At 54.4% G+C, this 15,000-nt stretch overlaps 1 non-coding gene across 1 annotated transcript; it reads left to right on the top strand.

Annotated features, from left to right (window-relative positions):
• Window positions 1–13,328: 13,328 nt before the first annotated feature.
• On the top strand, window positions 13,329–13,447 carry LOC131873772 (5S ribosomal RNA). The gene has a single exon (XR_009371671.1). It is a non-coding gene; the product is annotated as a 5S ribosomal RNA (ribosomal RNA).
• Window positions 13,448–15,000: the final 1,553 nt, after the last annotated feature.

Raw genomic sequence — 15,000 nt, 5'->3', positions numbered from 1 at the left:
TCGGCGACAGGAACCACCGTTGTCGGCGCGATCCAAACACTTCACCGGATCATTCAATCGGTAGGAGTGACGGGTGGTGTGTACAAAGGGCAGAGACGTAGTCAACACGAGCTGATGACTCGCGCTTACTAGGAATTCCTCATTGAAGATCAATAATTGCAGTGGTCTATCCCCATCATGATGCAATTTGGCAAGATTTCCCGAACCTTTCGGGCCAGGGAGAAAAACTCGTTGGTTGCATCAGTGTAGCGCGCGTGCAGCCCAGAACATCTAAGGGCATCACAGACCTATTATTGCCTCAAACCTCCATGGCCTAGGAGGCCATAGTCCCTCTAAGAAGCTGGCCGCGAAGGGGAACCTCCGCGTAGCTAGTTAGCAGGTTGAGGTCTTGTTCATTAACGGAATTAACTAGACAAATCACTCCACCAACTAAGAATGACCATGCACCACCACCCATAGAATCAAGAAAGAGCTCTCAATCTGTCAATCCTTACTATGTCTGGACCTGGTAAGTTTCCCCGTGTTGAGTCAAATTAAGCCGCAGGCTCCACTCCTGGTGGTGCCCTTCCATCAATTCCTTAAAGTTTCAGCCTTGCGACCATACTCCCCCTGGAACCCAAACACTCTGATTTCTCAGAAGGTGCTGGCGGAGTCCTTAGAGCAACATCCGCTGATCCCTGGTCAGCATCGTTTATGGTTGAGACTAGGACGGTATCTGATCATCTTCGAGCCCCCAACTTTCATTCTTGATTAATGAAAACATCCTTGGCAAATGCTTTCGCAGTGGTTCATCTTCCATAAATCCAATAATTTCACATCTGACAATGAAATACGAATGCCCCCAACAGTCCCTATTAATCATTACTCTGGTCCCGAAGGCCAACGGAACAGGACCAGACTCCTATCGCGTTATTCCATGCCAATGTATTCAAAGCGTAGGCTTGCTTTGAGCACTCTAATTTTTTCAAAGTAACGGCGTCGGAACCGCGACCCAGCCAATTAAGGCCAGGAACACACCACCGGCAGAAGGGACGTGAGGGCCAATGCACACCAAGTAGGCGGACCGACCATGACGACCCAAGGTCCAACTATGAGCTTTATAACTGCAACAACTTAAATATACGGTATTGGAACTGGAATTACCGTGGCTGCTGGCACCAGACTTTCCCTCCAATGTATCCTCGTTAAGGGATTTAGATTGTACTCATTCCAATTACCAGACTCGATGAGCCCAGTATTGTTATTTATTGTCACTACCTCCCCGTGTCAGGATTGGGTAATTTGTGCACCTGCTGCCTTCCTTGGATGTGGTAGCCGTTTCTTAGGCTCCCTCTCTGGAATCAAACCCTAATTCTCTGTCACCCGTCACCACCATGGTAGGCCTCTATCCTACCATCGAAAGTTGATAGGGCAGAAATTTGAATGAAGCGTCGCCAGCACAAAGGCCGTGCGATCCGTCGAGTTATCATGAATCACCAGAGTAGCGGGTGAGCCCGCACCGGCCTTTTATCTAATAAATGCATCCCTTCCAAGAGTCAGGATTTGGTACACGTATTAGCTCTAGAATTACTACAATTATCCGAGTAGCAAAGTACCATCAAAGAAATGATAACTGATTTAATGAGCCATCTGCAGTTTCACAGTCTGAAATAGTTCATACTTAGACATGCATGGCTTAATCTTTGAGACAAGCATATGACTACTAGCAGGATCGACCAGGTAGCTTCCCGCCACGAGCGGGCCGCCCTAGGCCTCTGCCAGAGAGATTGTGAGGCAGACCCGCCCTCATGGGAAACCAAAATTAGAAAGCATGCGGCCCATCCTTGCAATCGAACAAAACCCGCCCGCATCCCAAAGTTGACCAAGGACGGAGATGCGGGAACTGGGCAGTGTGCTCCTCAAGACCCGGAGCGAGGAAAATACAAGTACAAGCCGGAGCAGTATGACAGGGAGGTTCGGTTCACAAGCACCTGGGAAGATTATCCCGTACGGAGCCCTTTACCCTCGGTCTCAAAGCCGAACCTACTCGCGAATGTCGAATCTATGCAAAATGCATCGTGCGTGCGACCACCTCAATTGTAAGGCCACTCAGAGACATCCATTTCCTAGGCATATGCCCCCTACACACTTGGAGTGGCGCACCTCACACAGAAAAGCCATCCTCAACCGCACAGAACAATTTTCTGTCGCCCGGCTCTCTCGCCAAACGCCAATGAAGAACATCGCGCTGGAAGGAAAAGATGTGTGAAAGTCGGAATGTGGCATCAAGGAGCTCTGGTTCACAAGCACTTGGGAAGAACATCCCATACGGAACCCTTTACCTGAAAACTCCCAAACGATCGCGCTCACGACGCGTCTATCTGAACAGGTGACACCGTGCACGCAGCCACCTCAATTGTAAGGCCACTCAGAGACATCCATTTCCCAGGTATATGCCCCCTACACACATGTTGTGGTGCAACCCGCACAGATGAGCACATGTTGACCGATGCACAAATCATTCCATTCCGAGCGTGACTTGGGTAACCATTCTCCATGACCACTGCGACCCTCCCAATGGGGGAACAGGACCCTCTGCGGGCCGGAGCACGACGACAAGGGGCCTCGGTTCACAGGAGCCTGGGAAGAACATCCCGTACAGAACACGGTTACCCGAAAACCACTGCACCGTCGATGCTCGTGACAGTCATGCCATGAGAGAGTGCACCGTGTACGTGATTGAGTAAGGCTACTCAGAGACATCCATTTCCCAGGCATATGCACCCTATGCACTTTTGGTGGTTCACCCCACACGAACAATCCTACCTCAACCAGCCTGAATAATTCCCCTCTCAAAGGAAGGCCTCGGCCTTAATCGCCCACGACAAACAGCTCGACGAGGCATGAAACACCCACAGGAGCCGGAGCATGACGATGCAGAGTCTCGGTTCATAGGAGCCTGGGAAGAACATCCCGTATGGAACCCTTTACCCGAAAACATCTGAACCGCACATGCTCGCGATAGTCCTGCCGTTAGAGAATGCACCGTGCACGTGACCGAGTAAGGCCACTCAGAGACATCCATTTCCCAGGTATATGCCCCCTACGCACTTTTGGTGGTGCAACTCGCACGAACAGTCCCACCTCGACCCCGTAAACAAGCTTTTTTGCCTCGAAGAGTTCATCGGAGACGAAGAAGCAACCTTCAGTGCAACCGTAGCACTCTTTTGTGCAACCGCCCAAACAACACCCCCTCTACCCTCTGTCAAAACACTCGGCATTGCTGCTCCCTAAGGTGAGCTTCTCCTCATAGGCAATTCCGCTCTTATCCGGTCATGTTTGTGTGCCCGAATTTCGAAAGGCAACCTCCATGGGACATGGAAAAGTCTCGAGAAGAGAGCTCGCTCATGGGAGAGAGAAGCCAAGGAGACCACGAGAGTGCTGAGAGTGGGACAGCGCTAAATAGGCGGGAGAAGCCTGCGCATATAAACGGAGATATATATCCAATTGCAACGAAGGAACGTTCCAAAGATCGAGAACAATGGCAGAAATGCTAGTAACGTGCACTTCGGGACCAACGCATCACCGGAAGACAACCGCCAAACATCGAAAGAGTCGCGATGCTCTGCAACCTTCGTGCAAAGCGGTCGCACATCGGGTAAGGGAGTGAGAGCCCCAAACATAGCTGGGCGAGGTGCTCACTCCGCTCTTTAATATCTCGTTAATACCGCCAAGGAAATGGCACGAGCACACACACACAAGCATCCTCAGAAGAGGACAGTTCGAGTGATAGGTCAAATCCAAGAGTTCCGAAGACTACCTCCAGGAACAATCGGGAACAAGACCGATTACAAGTTGTCGAGTCTGTTACTGGGCGAACATGAGATGCGCACAAGAAATCGATCAGCCCTCACAATGGCCCAAGGCCAGAGATCGGACTGCTACGATTTACCCCAACAATCATTGTGCCACTCTTCACAGAGAGGTGATAGACGCCAACGAGCCCACGCATAGCAATCAAGGTGTAAAAAGGGCGTTGAAGATAGGAAGCCTAGATGAAAGAGGCTAACAGGTCACCTCGAAGAGTTCTAAGAATCGGGCGCACTTGGGGCGACTACCAGTGCCAACCCCTTATCCTGCGATGCGTCCGACATAGAGAAATTTCCAAGGCGGCCAAGGAGCCTCCCCGCATAGCAATCGGGGTGTGAGGTGACGGATGCAGCATTGATAGCAATCGAGGTGTGAGGAAAAGGATGCAGAAGTGAGAGCCGAGGGACGTAGCAGAGATAGCAATCGGGGTGTGTGATGGAGCAGAGATAGCAATCAAGGTGTGCGGCGAAGGGTGTGGTGGGAAGGGCCCAACAGCCAGATGCATGAAGCGACGGATGTAGCAGTGATGACAACCGGGCTGTGAGGAGAGGAGGGATGCAACCAAGAAAGCAATCAGGGCTCGAGGCAAGGGATGCAGCAAGGATAGCAAATATGTTGTGAGGCGAGATTCCAAAGGCTAAATGTGAGAGGCTGTAGGCTAGACTCAGAGAGGTCTATGCATGTGAGAGGCTGCAAGCAAGGTCGACTCGGAGTGGTCTATGCATCGGGCACGCTTTGGGTGACTACCAGTGCCAACCCCTTATCCCACGATGCATCTGACAAAGAGAACGTTCCAAGGCGGCCAAGGAGGTTACCAGTCGAGGGATGCAGTAGCAATAACAGATATAGTTCCATGGTGGCCGAGAAGACTCACCGCATAGGAATTGGGATGCGAGGTGAGGGATGTGGCGGGAAGGCCCTGACGGCTAAACGGAAGAGGCTACAGGGCCGCCTTGGAATGGTCCAAGCATCGGACATGATTGGCGTGACTACCAGTGCCAACCCCTTATCCCGCAATGCATCCAACACAGAGACAGTTCTGAGGTAGCCGAGGAGCCTCACCGCATAGAAATCGGGGTGCGAGGCGATGGATGCGGTGAGAAGTCCCCAATAGGTAGATGGAAGAGGCTGTAGGGCTGCCTCAGAATGGTCTGAGCATCGGACGCACTTAGGGTGACTACCAGTGCCAACCCCTTATCCCGCGATGCGTCCGATACACAGATAGTTCTGAGGCGGCCGAGGAGCCTCACTGCATAGCAATCGGGGTGCGAGGTGAGGGATGGGATGAGAAGGCCCCAACGGCTAGATGGAAGAGGGTTCAGGGCCGCCTCGAAATGGTTCGAGCATCGGACATGCTTGGGGCGACTACCAGTGCCAACCCCTTATCCAACGATGCGTCCGATACATAGATAGTTCCAAGGCCACCGAGGAGCCTCACCGCATATCAATCGGGGTGTGAGGCGAGGGATGGGATGAGAAATCCCCAATGGCTAGACAGAAGAGGCTTCAGGGCCGCCTCGGAATGGTCCAAGCATTGGACACGATTGGGGCGACTACCAGTGCCAACCCCTTATCCCGTGATGCATCTGATACACAGATGATTCCAAGGTGGCCGAGGAGCCTCACCGCATAGAATTCAGGGTGCGAGGTGAGGGATGGGGCGAGAAGGCCCCAATGGCTAGACAGAAGAGGCTTCAGGGCCACCTCGGAATGGTCCAAGCATCAGACGCGCTTGGGGTGACTACCAGTGCCAACCCAATATCCCGCGATGCGTCCAATACAAAGATGGTTCCAAGGCAGCCGAGGAGCCTCACCGCATAGAAATCGGGGGTGCGAGGTGAGGGATGCGGTGAGAAGGCTCCAACGGCTAGACGAAAGAGGCTTCAAGGCCGCCTTGGAATGGTCCAAACATCGGACGCGCTTGGGGCGACTACTAGTGACAACCCTTATCCTGCGATGCGTCCGATACGAAGATAGTTCCAAGGCGACCGAGGAGCCTCATCGCATAGCAATTGGGGTGCGAGGTGGGGGATGCGGTAAGATGGCCCCAATGGCTAGATGGAAGAGGCTGCAGGGCCACCTCGAAATAGTCCAAGCATCGGATGTGCTTGGGGCGACTACCAGTGACAACCCCTTATCCCGTGATGCATCCGATACGAAGATAGTTCCAAGGCGGCCAAGGAGCCTCACCGCATAGCAATCGGGATGCGAGGTGGGGGATGCGGCGAGATGGCCCCAATGGCTAGATGGAAGAGGCTGCAGGGCCGCCTCGAAATAGTCCAAGCATCGGACGCGCTTGGGGCGACTACCAATGACAACCCCTTATCCCGCGATGTGTCTGATACGAAGATAGTTCTGAGGCGGCCGAGGAGCCTTACCGCATAGCAATTGGGGTGCGAGGTGAGGGATGCGGTGATATGGCCCCAACGGCTAGACAGAAGAGGCTGCAAGGCCACCTCGGACTAGTCCAAGCATCAAATGCGCTTGGGGTGACTACCAGTGACAACCCCTTATCCCGCGATGTGTCCGATACACAGATAGTTCCGAGGCGGCCGAGGAGCCTCACCACATAGCAATCGTGGTGCGAGGTGGGGGATGCAGCGAGATGGCCCCAAAGGCTAGACGGAAGAGGCTGCAAGGCTGCCTCAGAATAGTCCAAGCATTGGACGCACTTTGGGTGACTACCAGTGACAACCCCTTATCCCGCGATGCATCTGATACATAGATAGTTCCAAGGCGGTCAAGGAGCCTCACCGCATAGCAATCGGGGTGCGAGGCGAGGGATGCGGTGAGAAGGACCCAACAGCTAGACGGAAGAGGCTTCAGGGCCGCCTCGAAATGGTCCAAGCATCAGACGCGCTTGGGGTGACTACCGTTGCCAACCCCTTATCTCGCGATGCATCTGATACATAGATAGTTTCGAGGTGGCCGAGGAGCCTCACCGCATAGAAATTGGGTTGCAAGGCAGATTATTGGGAAGGGAACCCCCTGGGATGCGGCTCAAGCAGTGCCCAAAGGGACTAGAATGCGGAATCACATCGAGAGACCCAAGTGCTATATGAGGGCTCAAATCGAATTATCAATTTGGCCACGACATGGATGCATCGGAATGACTACCTTTGCTGAACCACTCTCGCAATTGCATCCATACCGAAACCTATAGGCATTTCCATTAGAGCCCTCGCATAGCATTCGGGAATCTCACATGCCCCTCTAAATCGACCAATGCTGGCACTCAATGAAAATCCGAGTGCTACCATCGTTCGAGCGCCAACATTGGTCGAGTTAGAGGGGCACGGGGGAGAATGCTCCAGTCAACACCTCCCCTATATAAGTTATTTGTCCGATTCTCGCACAACCGTAGTCTGCCTCGTCAAATCAAACAACGGTCCCAGATTCTGACTTCCGTTCTGTAGAGACCCAAAAGCTAGATGGAGGCGTGCAAGAAAGAGAGTCGGCGCATAGCAATCGGGTTTCTCGAACGTTTAGGGACCGAGCTCACTTGCGAATAGGGAAAAATCCGCCAAGCAACCCAAAAGCTAGACGAGGGCTCGAATCGAATCACCTAGGCGGCCACAACAAGGACGTGTTGGATCGACTACCAGTTTCAAACCATTCAGCAAGACGAGTCTGTGTCGAGGCCGGATAGAGATTCTCAGAGAGCACCCGCATAGCATTTAGGAGACCTGCTGCGTCCCTCACACTCGACAAATGGTGGTGCACGTTTATAAATCCCAGCGATCCCAACCCTTTCAAGCACCAACATCGTTCGAGATAGAGGGGCACGGAGGGGACTGCGTGAGACAACACAGTCCCCTATATAAGTTATTTGTCCGATTCTCACACATCCGAAGAATGGTCATCAAATCGGACAACAGCCCAAACTTCTGACTTCCGTCCCAGAAAGCCCAAGAGCTATCTAAAACGTTCATGGCCGGAACTCGATCGCGGCTATACCAGTCCACCAAGCAACCCAAAAGCTAGATTGGAGCTCTAGTCGAATCACCTTTGTGGCCACTGCAAGGACGTGTTGGAGTGACTACCATTGCCAAACCATTCCGCAGGTCGAGTCCATACTGAGGCCGCATACAGATTCCCGATGAGCTCCTACATAGAAATCAGGAGACTTGCCGTGTCCATCACAATCGATAAATCCTGGTGCAAGATTTTTGCATTCGAGAGCTCCAACCAGTCGAGCACAAGCATCAATAGACATAAACGGGCACGGGGGGAGGATGCTCAAGAACAATACCTCCCCTATATAAGTTATTTGTCCAATTCTCAAACAGCCGAAGTCTGGTCATCAAATCAGGTCAAAGACCACAACTTCCGACTTTACCCACAATGCAAGTCATCAAATCAAACATCGGCCCCCGAGTCGGACTCCATGCGTATGTAAGGTCATCGGACCCAATTTTCGCCTTCCTACGCATGGCGGGCCATCAACATCAACTCGGTCATCGGACCCAAACTCCGCCTTTCTGTGCATGGCACGCCTTCAACTCGGTCATCGGACCCAAATTCCGCCTTCCTGCGCATGGCGGGCCATCAACATCAACTCGGTCATCGGACCCAAATTCCGCCTTTCTGCACATGGTACGCCAACAACTCGGTCATCAGACCCAAATTCTGCCTTCCTGCACATGGCGGGCCATCAACATCGACTCGGTCATCGGACCCAAATTCTGCCTTTCTGTGCATGGCACGCCATCAACTCGGTCATCGGACCCAAATTCTGCCTTCCTGCGCATGGCAGGTCATCGGACACAAATTCTGACCTCGCGAGTATGCCTACGTATCGAATCGGTCATCGAACCCAACTTCCGACTTCATCCATACCGTAGGGTCTTTGAGGTTGGCGCGGTGCGCTCAACCTGGGGAGTCGACCCATCGAAGCATACACCTCCCCTATATAAGCTATTTGTCCGATTCCCACACCTGTGTAGTTTGCACCTCCGACCAGGACATCGACCCCAACTTCTGAACTTGACTGCAACGACGGCACCAGCGCCTTGGTGCGCACCTTGCGACGCACAGTGCCAACATTCGCCTTCCTGCACATGGCAGGTCATCGGACCCAAATTCCGACCTCATGAGCATACCTACTAATCGAATCGGTCATTGGACCCAACTTCTGACTTTATCCATACAGTAGGGTCTTTGAGGTTGGCACGGTGTGCTCAACCCAGGGAGTCGACCCATCGAAGCATACACCTCCCCTATATAAGCTATTTGTCTGATTCCCACACCTGTGTAGTTTGCACCTCCGATCAGGACATCGATGCCAACTTCCGAACTCGTCTGCAATGACCGAACCACCGCCTTGGTGCGCACCTTGCAACGCACAGTGCCAACATTCACCTTCCTGCACATGGCAGGTCATCAGACCCAAATTCTGACCTCGCGAGTATGCCTACATATCGAATCGGTCATCGGACCCAACTTCCGACTTCATCCATACCGTAGGGTCTTTGAGGTTGGCGCGGTGCCCTCAACCTAGGGATTCGACCCAACGAAGCATACACCTCCCCTATATAAGCTATTTGTCTGATTCCCACACCTGTGTAGTTTGCACCTCCGATCAGGACATTGACCCCAACTTCCGAACTCGCCTGCAACGACCGAACCAGTGCCTTGGTGTGCACTTTTGGTGTGCACCAAAGTGCGCTCCAAAGGTGCGCACTTTTGGAGGGCACTTTTGTGCACTCCAAAGGTGCGCACTTTTGGAGCGCACTTTTCATGCGCTCCAAAGGTGCACACAAGTGCACACCTAGGTGAGCACCTTCGACCACACTTTGTAGCACACCAAACTCTGACTTTCGACTTCATCCGCAATGCAGGGTCTTTGAGGTTGGCGCAATGCGCACAACCAGGGGAGTTGACCCATCAAACCCAACACCTCCCCTATATAAGCTATTTGTCTGATTCTCATACATGCGTAGCCTGCAGGAGCGATTAGGACATCGACCCCAACTTTCGGCTTCTAAACGAAAACAAGGTCTTTGAGGTTGGTGTAATGCGAACAACTAGGGGAGTCAACCCATCAAACCCAACACCTCCCCTATATAAGCTATTTGTCTGATTCTCATACATGTGCAGTCTACAGGAGCGATTAGAACATCGACCCCAACTTTTGACTTCTTAACGAAAACAAGGTCTTTGAGGTTGACGTAATGCGCACAACCAGGGGAGTCGACCCATCAAACCCAACACCTCCCCTATATAAGCTATTTGTCTGATTCTCATACATGCGTAGCCTGCAAGAGCCATTAGGACATTGACCCCAACTTTTGATTTCTTAACGAAAACAAAGTCTTTGAGGTTGGTGTAATGCGCACAACCAAGGGAGTTGACCCATCAAACCCAACACCTCCCCTATATAAGCTATTTGTCTGATTCTCATACATGTGTAGCCTGCAACAATGATTAGGACATCGACCCCAACTTCTGAATTCATCTGCGTTGACCGCACCAAAGGTGCACGCCTTGGTGCTCACCAAAACCCAACTTCTGCCTTCTTCCGCAATGTAGGGTCTTTCAGGTTGGCGCAGTGCGCACAACGAGGGGAGTCAACCCACCGAATGCAACACCTCAACTGTATAAGCTATTTGTCTGATTCTCATACATGTGTAGTCTGCAGCAATGATTAGGACATCCACCCCAACTTTCGACTTCTTAAACAAGACAGGGTCTTTGAAGTTGGTGCAGTGCACACAACCAGGGGAGTCGACCCATCAAACGCAACACCTCCCCTATATAAAGCTATTTGTCCGATTCTCATACGTGTAGTCTGCAGCAGTGATTAGGACATCGACCCCAATTTCCAAATTCGTTTTCATTGACCGCACCAAAGGTGTGCGCCTTGGTGTGCACCCTGGAGTGCACTTTGGTGCTCACCTCGGTGCACACTTTTGTGTCCACCTCGGTGTGCACCAAAGGTGCGCACCTTGGAGCGCACCAAAGGTGTACACTTTGGAGCGCACCACATAGGGTCTTTGAGAGGTTGGCGCAGTGCGCACACCAAGGTGGGTGTTGAGGTGCGTGCCAAGGTGGGTGGGTGCTAGGGTGCGCTCCATGGTGGGTGCCAGGGTGGGTGCGTGCTAGGGTGGATTCCAAAGAGGGTCATAGGGTGGGTGCCAAGGTGGGTTGGTGATATAGTGGGTTCAAAGGTGGGTACTAGGGTGGGTTCCAAGGTGGGTCACAGGTTGGGTGCCAGGATGCGTGGGTGTTAGGTTGGGTGCCAAGGTGGGCTCCTGGGTGGGTGGGTGCTAGGGTGGGTGCTAGGGTGGGTTTCAAGGTGGACGCGAGGGCGGGTGCCAAGGTGGGTAACAAGTTGGGTGTTAGGATGGGTGAGTGCTAGAGTGGGTGCCAAGGTGGGTGGGTGCTAAGGTGGATGCCAAGGTGGTTCATAGGGTGGTTGGGTTCTAGGGTGAGTTCCAAGGTGGGTCTTAGGTTCAGTGCTAGGGTGGGTGTCAAGGCGGGTGTCGAGGTGCCTGGGTGCTAGGGTGTGGATGCCAATGTGGGTCATAGGGTGGGTACTAGGGTGGGCTGCAATGTGGGTGCTAAGGTGGGTAACATGCTCAGTGTGTTCTAAATTGGGTGCCAGGGTGGGTGTGCACCCAGCTTGCCCAAGGTGGGGGCCAAGGTGCCAGTGTGGGTGGGTGCTAAGGTGGATGCCAAGGTGGGTGAGAAAGTGGGTGATAGGTTGAGTGGTAGGATGGGTGGGTGCCAAGATGGGTCACAGGGTGGGTGCCGAGGTGGGTGGGTGCAAGGGTGGGTAGGTGCTAGGGTGGGTGTCAGGGTGGGTGGGTGCTAGGTTGGGTTCCAAGGTGGGTGCGAGGGTGAGTGTCGAGGTGGGTCACAGGTTAGGTGCTAGAATGGGTGAGTGCTAGGGTGCAAAGGTGCCAGGGTGGGTGCTAGGATGGGTCGATGCTAGGGTGAGTGGAAAGGTGGGTGCACAAGTGTCAAGGTGGGTGCCGAGGTGGGTGCCAAGTTGGGTTGCAAGGTGGGTGCCAAGTGGGCGACTGCTATGGTGGATGCCAAGGTGGGTCACGGGGTGGGTGCCAAGTTGCTAGGTTGGGTTCCAAGGTGGCTGCCAAGGTGGGTGCTAGGGTGCGTGGGTCACAGGGTGTGTCACAACATGGGTGCCAGGATGGGTGTGCACCCACACTGGCCAAGACGGGTGTGAGGGTGGGTTCCAAGGCCGGTCACAGGCTGGGTGCTAGGATGGGTGGGTGCCAAGGTGAGCACCAGGGTGGGTGTGCACCCACCCTGGCCAAGGTGGGTCACGGGGTGGGTACTAAGGTGCGTGCCAAGGTGGGTCATAGGGTGGGTGCCAAGGTGGGCACTAGGGTGGGTGTGCACCAACCCTAGCCAGGGTAGGTCATGGGGTGGTTGTCGGGGTGGGCGTCAAGGAGCCAAGGTGGGTGTCAGGGTGGGTGCCAAGGATCCAAGGTGGGTGCCAAGGAACCAAGGTGGCTGTCTGGGTGGGTGCCGAGGTGGGAGCCAGGGTGGGTCCCAAGGTGAGTGCAAAGGTGGGTGCCAGGGTCAAGGTGAGTGCCAATGTGGGTTCCAAGGTGCCAGGGTCAGGGTGAGTGCCAATGTGGGTTCAAAGGTACTAAGTTGGGTGCGAGGTTGGGTGCTAGGGTGGGTGGGTGCCAAGGTGTGCTAGGTGGAAGCCCGGGTGGGTCGGCATCCCATGGGTGTCGAGTTGGGTGCCTGATGGGTGCTTCTTGTCAAGTTTTAGTTGTCGGGACTCATTTCGAGCCTTAGAGGTCGTTTCTTGTCCGGTTGCCCTGTCTTCGACCTGGGAACCCAATTTTGGTCCTCGGCTCCGTTTTTTTTTTCTCGCATCCCACTTTTGGCCTATGGCCTTTTCGGGGTCGATTCTCGTTTTAGAAATCAGAGCATGTTTCTTCTCCTAAAAACCAATATTTTTTTATTAAGTCTCGGAACACATTTTTGTTCTCGTGGACCCATCATGGGTCTTGGAACGCATTTGTGGTCCTTGGGTCCCATTTTGCATCCTGAAACTTGTTTTTGGTGCTTGATCCCTATTTTGGGTGCCCACCTTGCACCAAGTGCACACCCGGGGCAAACTGAGCGCCTTGGTGCACCGGGGCAAGATCGAGCGTGCACCCGAGGCGCCGCGAACATGCACCAAGGTGCACTCGGCCCACATGTGAGCGTAGGTCGTTGCGCCCGAGGTGGTGTGTGGGCACCGCGTTGCAGACGAGACACTGCACACACTTGGGTGCATCAGGTGCGCACACGACGCCCCTTTCAGGTGCACACACGTAGGGCGGGCTGGGTGCACACCCGACGCCCTAGCAAGGTCCATGCACCCGGGCAGGGTTCACACTTGGTGAACGGGGCGCACTTGGCGAGGGAGGGTGTGCACCTCGACGGGGGTGGGTGGCCGTGGTGGATTCGCACGTGGGTCGCGGTTTGCTAAGTACACACTGCGACAAGCTCATAACAGGTGCGATCATACCAGCGTTAGTGCACTGGATCCCATCAGAACTCTGCAGTTAAGCGCGCTTGGGCCGGAGTAGTACTGGGATGGGTGACCTCCCGGGAAGTCCCGAAGTTGCACCCTTTTTTAGTTTTTCACCGGGCATCGCAATGGTATTTGAATTAATCTTTTGCCCATTTGCGTTCTCGTCGGGGTCGGGCCAAGCCGGGGTGCGGTGCCTGCACTACCGCACGCGCGGGGGTGACACCGAGCACGCACCCGAGGCGCCCCAAGCACACAGGCCACGGTGCAACCTGGGCTTTGTGTGCGCACCCCGGTGCGCCCAAGGTGCTATGCGTGCACCCAGGTGAAATCGGTGTGCACCTCAGCCAGTGCACGCTCGGTCGAGTCGCGCACGTTGGCCAAGGTGCACGGTGATGTTTCTTACTCTAAGGTTCCACACCAGACGCCCGGGATAGGTGAGCGAAGCTGGACGGGGCCAAGTGCATGCCCAGGGTAGGTGCACGCAGCTGGAGAGAGCTTTGGAGCGCACCAGAGGTGCGCACCTTGGAGCACACTTCGGAGCGCACCAATGATGCGCTCTATTCAAAAGTTTCCTGAAAAGGCTAAAAAAGTTGAGATTATAGAATTTCCCACTTGAGAGATTGTCAAAAAAAAATTAAAAAATGAAGGAAACGCGGGTGCCAATGTGTGCACGCCCGGGTGCACAGCCCAGCCAAGGTGTGCGCACCAAGGCGCCCACCCTGGCGAAGGTGCACGCAACGTGCGCACCCGAGGCAAACCGGACAATTAACCCAACTTTCGACTTCGCGCGCACCTGGGAACCTTGGAGCGCACTTCGGAGTGCTCCTTGGTGCGCACCAATCTTGGGCACCTCGGAGTGCACCATGGTGCCCACAAAGGTGCGCACCTGGGGCAAACCGAGCTCCGACTTCATGCGCACCTTGGAGCGCACAAAAGGTGCGCACCTCGGAGCGCACCATGGCACCCTGTAAGGTGCGCAACCTAGCCAAGGTGTGCGCATCAAGGTGCGCACCCTGGCGAAGGTGTGCACCTGGGGCAAACTGAGCTCCGAATCATGCACAACAGAGGTGCAGGCCATCATGCGCACCTTGGAGCACACTTCGGAGCCCTCATTGGTGCGCACCGATGTTGCGCACCTCGGAGCGCACCCAGGTAAAACAAGGCAATTAACCCAACTTTCGACTTCGTGCGCACCTCAGAGCGCTCTCGGGTTCGCACCTCGGAGCACACCGAGGTGCTCACCTTTGATGAGCTGCCTTCACCAATTTCGAGAAAAGGCATAAAAACATTGAGAAGGTGTGCGAACCTAGGGCCCACCCTGGCGAAGGTGCACGCGAGGTGCACACCCGGGGCAAACTGGGCTCCGACTTCTTGCACGCCATGATGCGCACCTTGGAGGGCCATGGTGCGCACCTTGGAGCACACTTTGGAGCGCTCAATGGTGCCCAACCTAGCCAAGGTACCCACTGCGGCGAAGGTGCACACGAGGTGTGCACCCGGGGCAAACTGGGCTCCAACTTCCTGCATGCCGCACCTTGGAGCACATTTTGGAGCGCTCCTTGGTGCCCACCAGGGCACGCAACCCAGCCGAGGTGCCCACCCCGGCGAAGGTGCACGCGAGGTGTGCACCCGAGGCAAATCGGGCTCCAACT

Source organism: Cryptomeria japonica, chromosome 2 (genome assembly GCF_030272615.1).
Source record: "Cryptomeria japonica chromosome 2, Sugi_1.0, whole genome shotgun sequence".
Lineage (NCBI taxonomy): Eukaryota > Viridiplantae > Streptophyta > Pinopsida > Cupressales > Cupressaceae > Cryptomeria > Cryptomeria japonica.
This window is presented reverse-complemented; position numbering and strand designations above follow the sequence as displayed.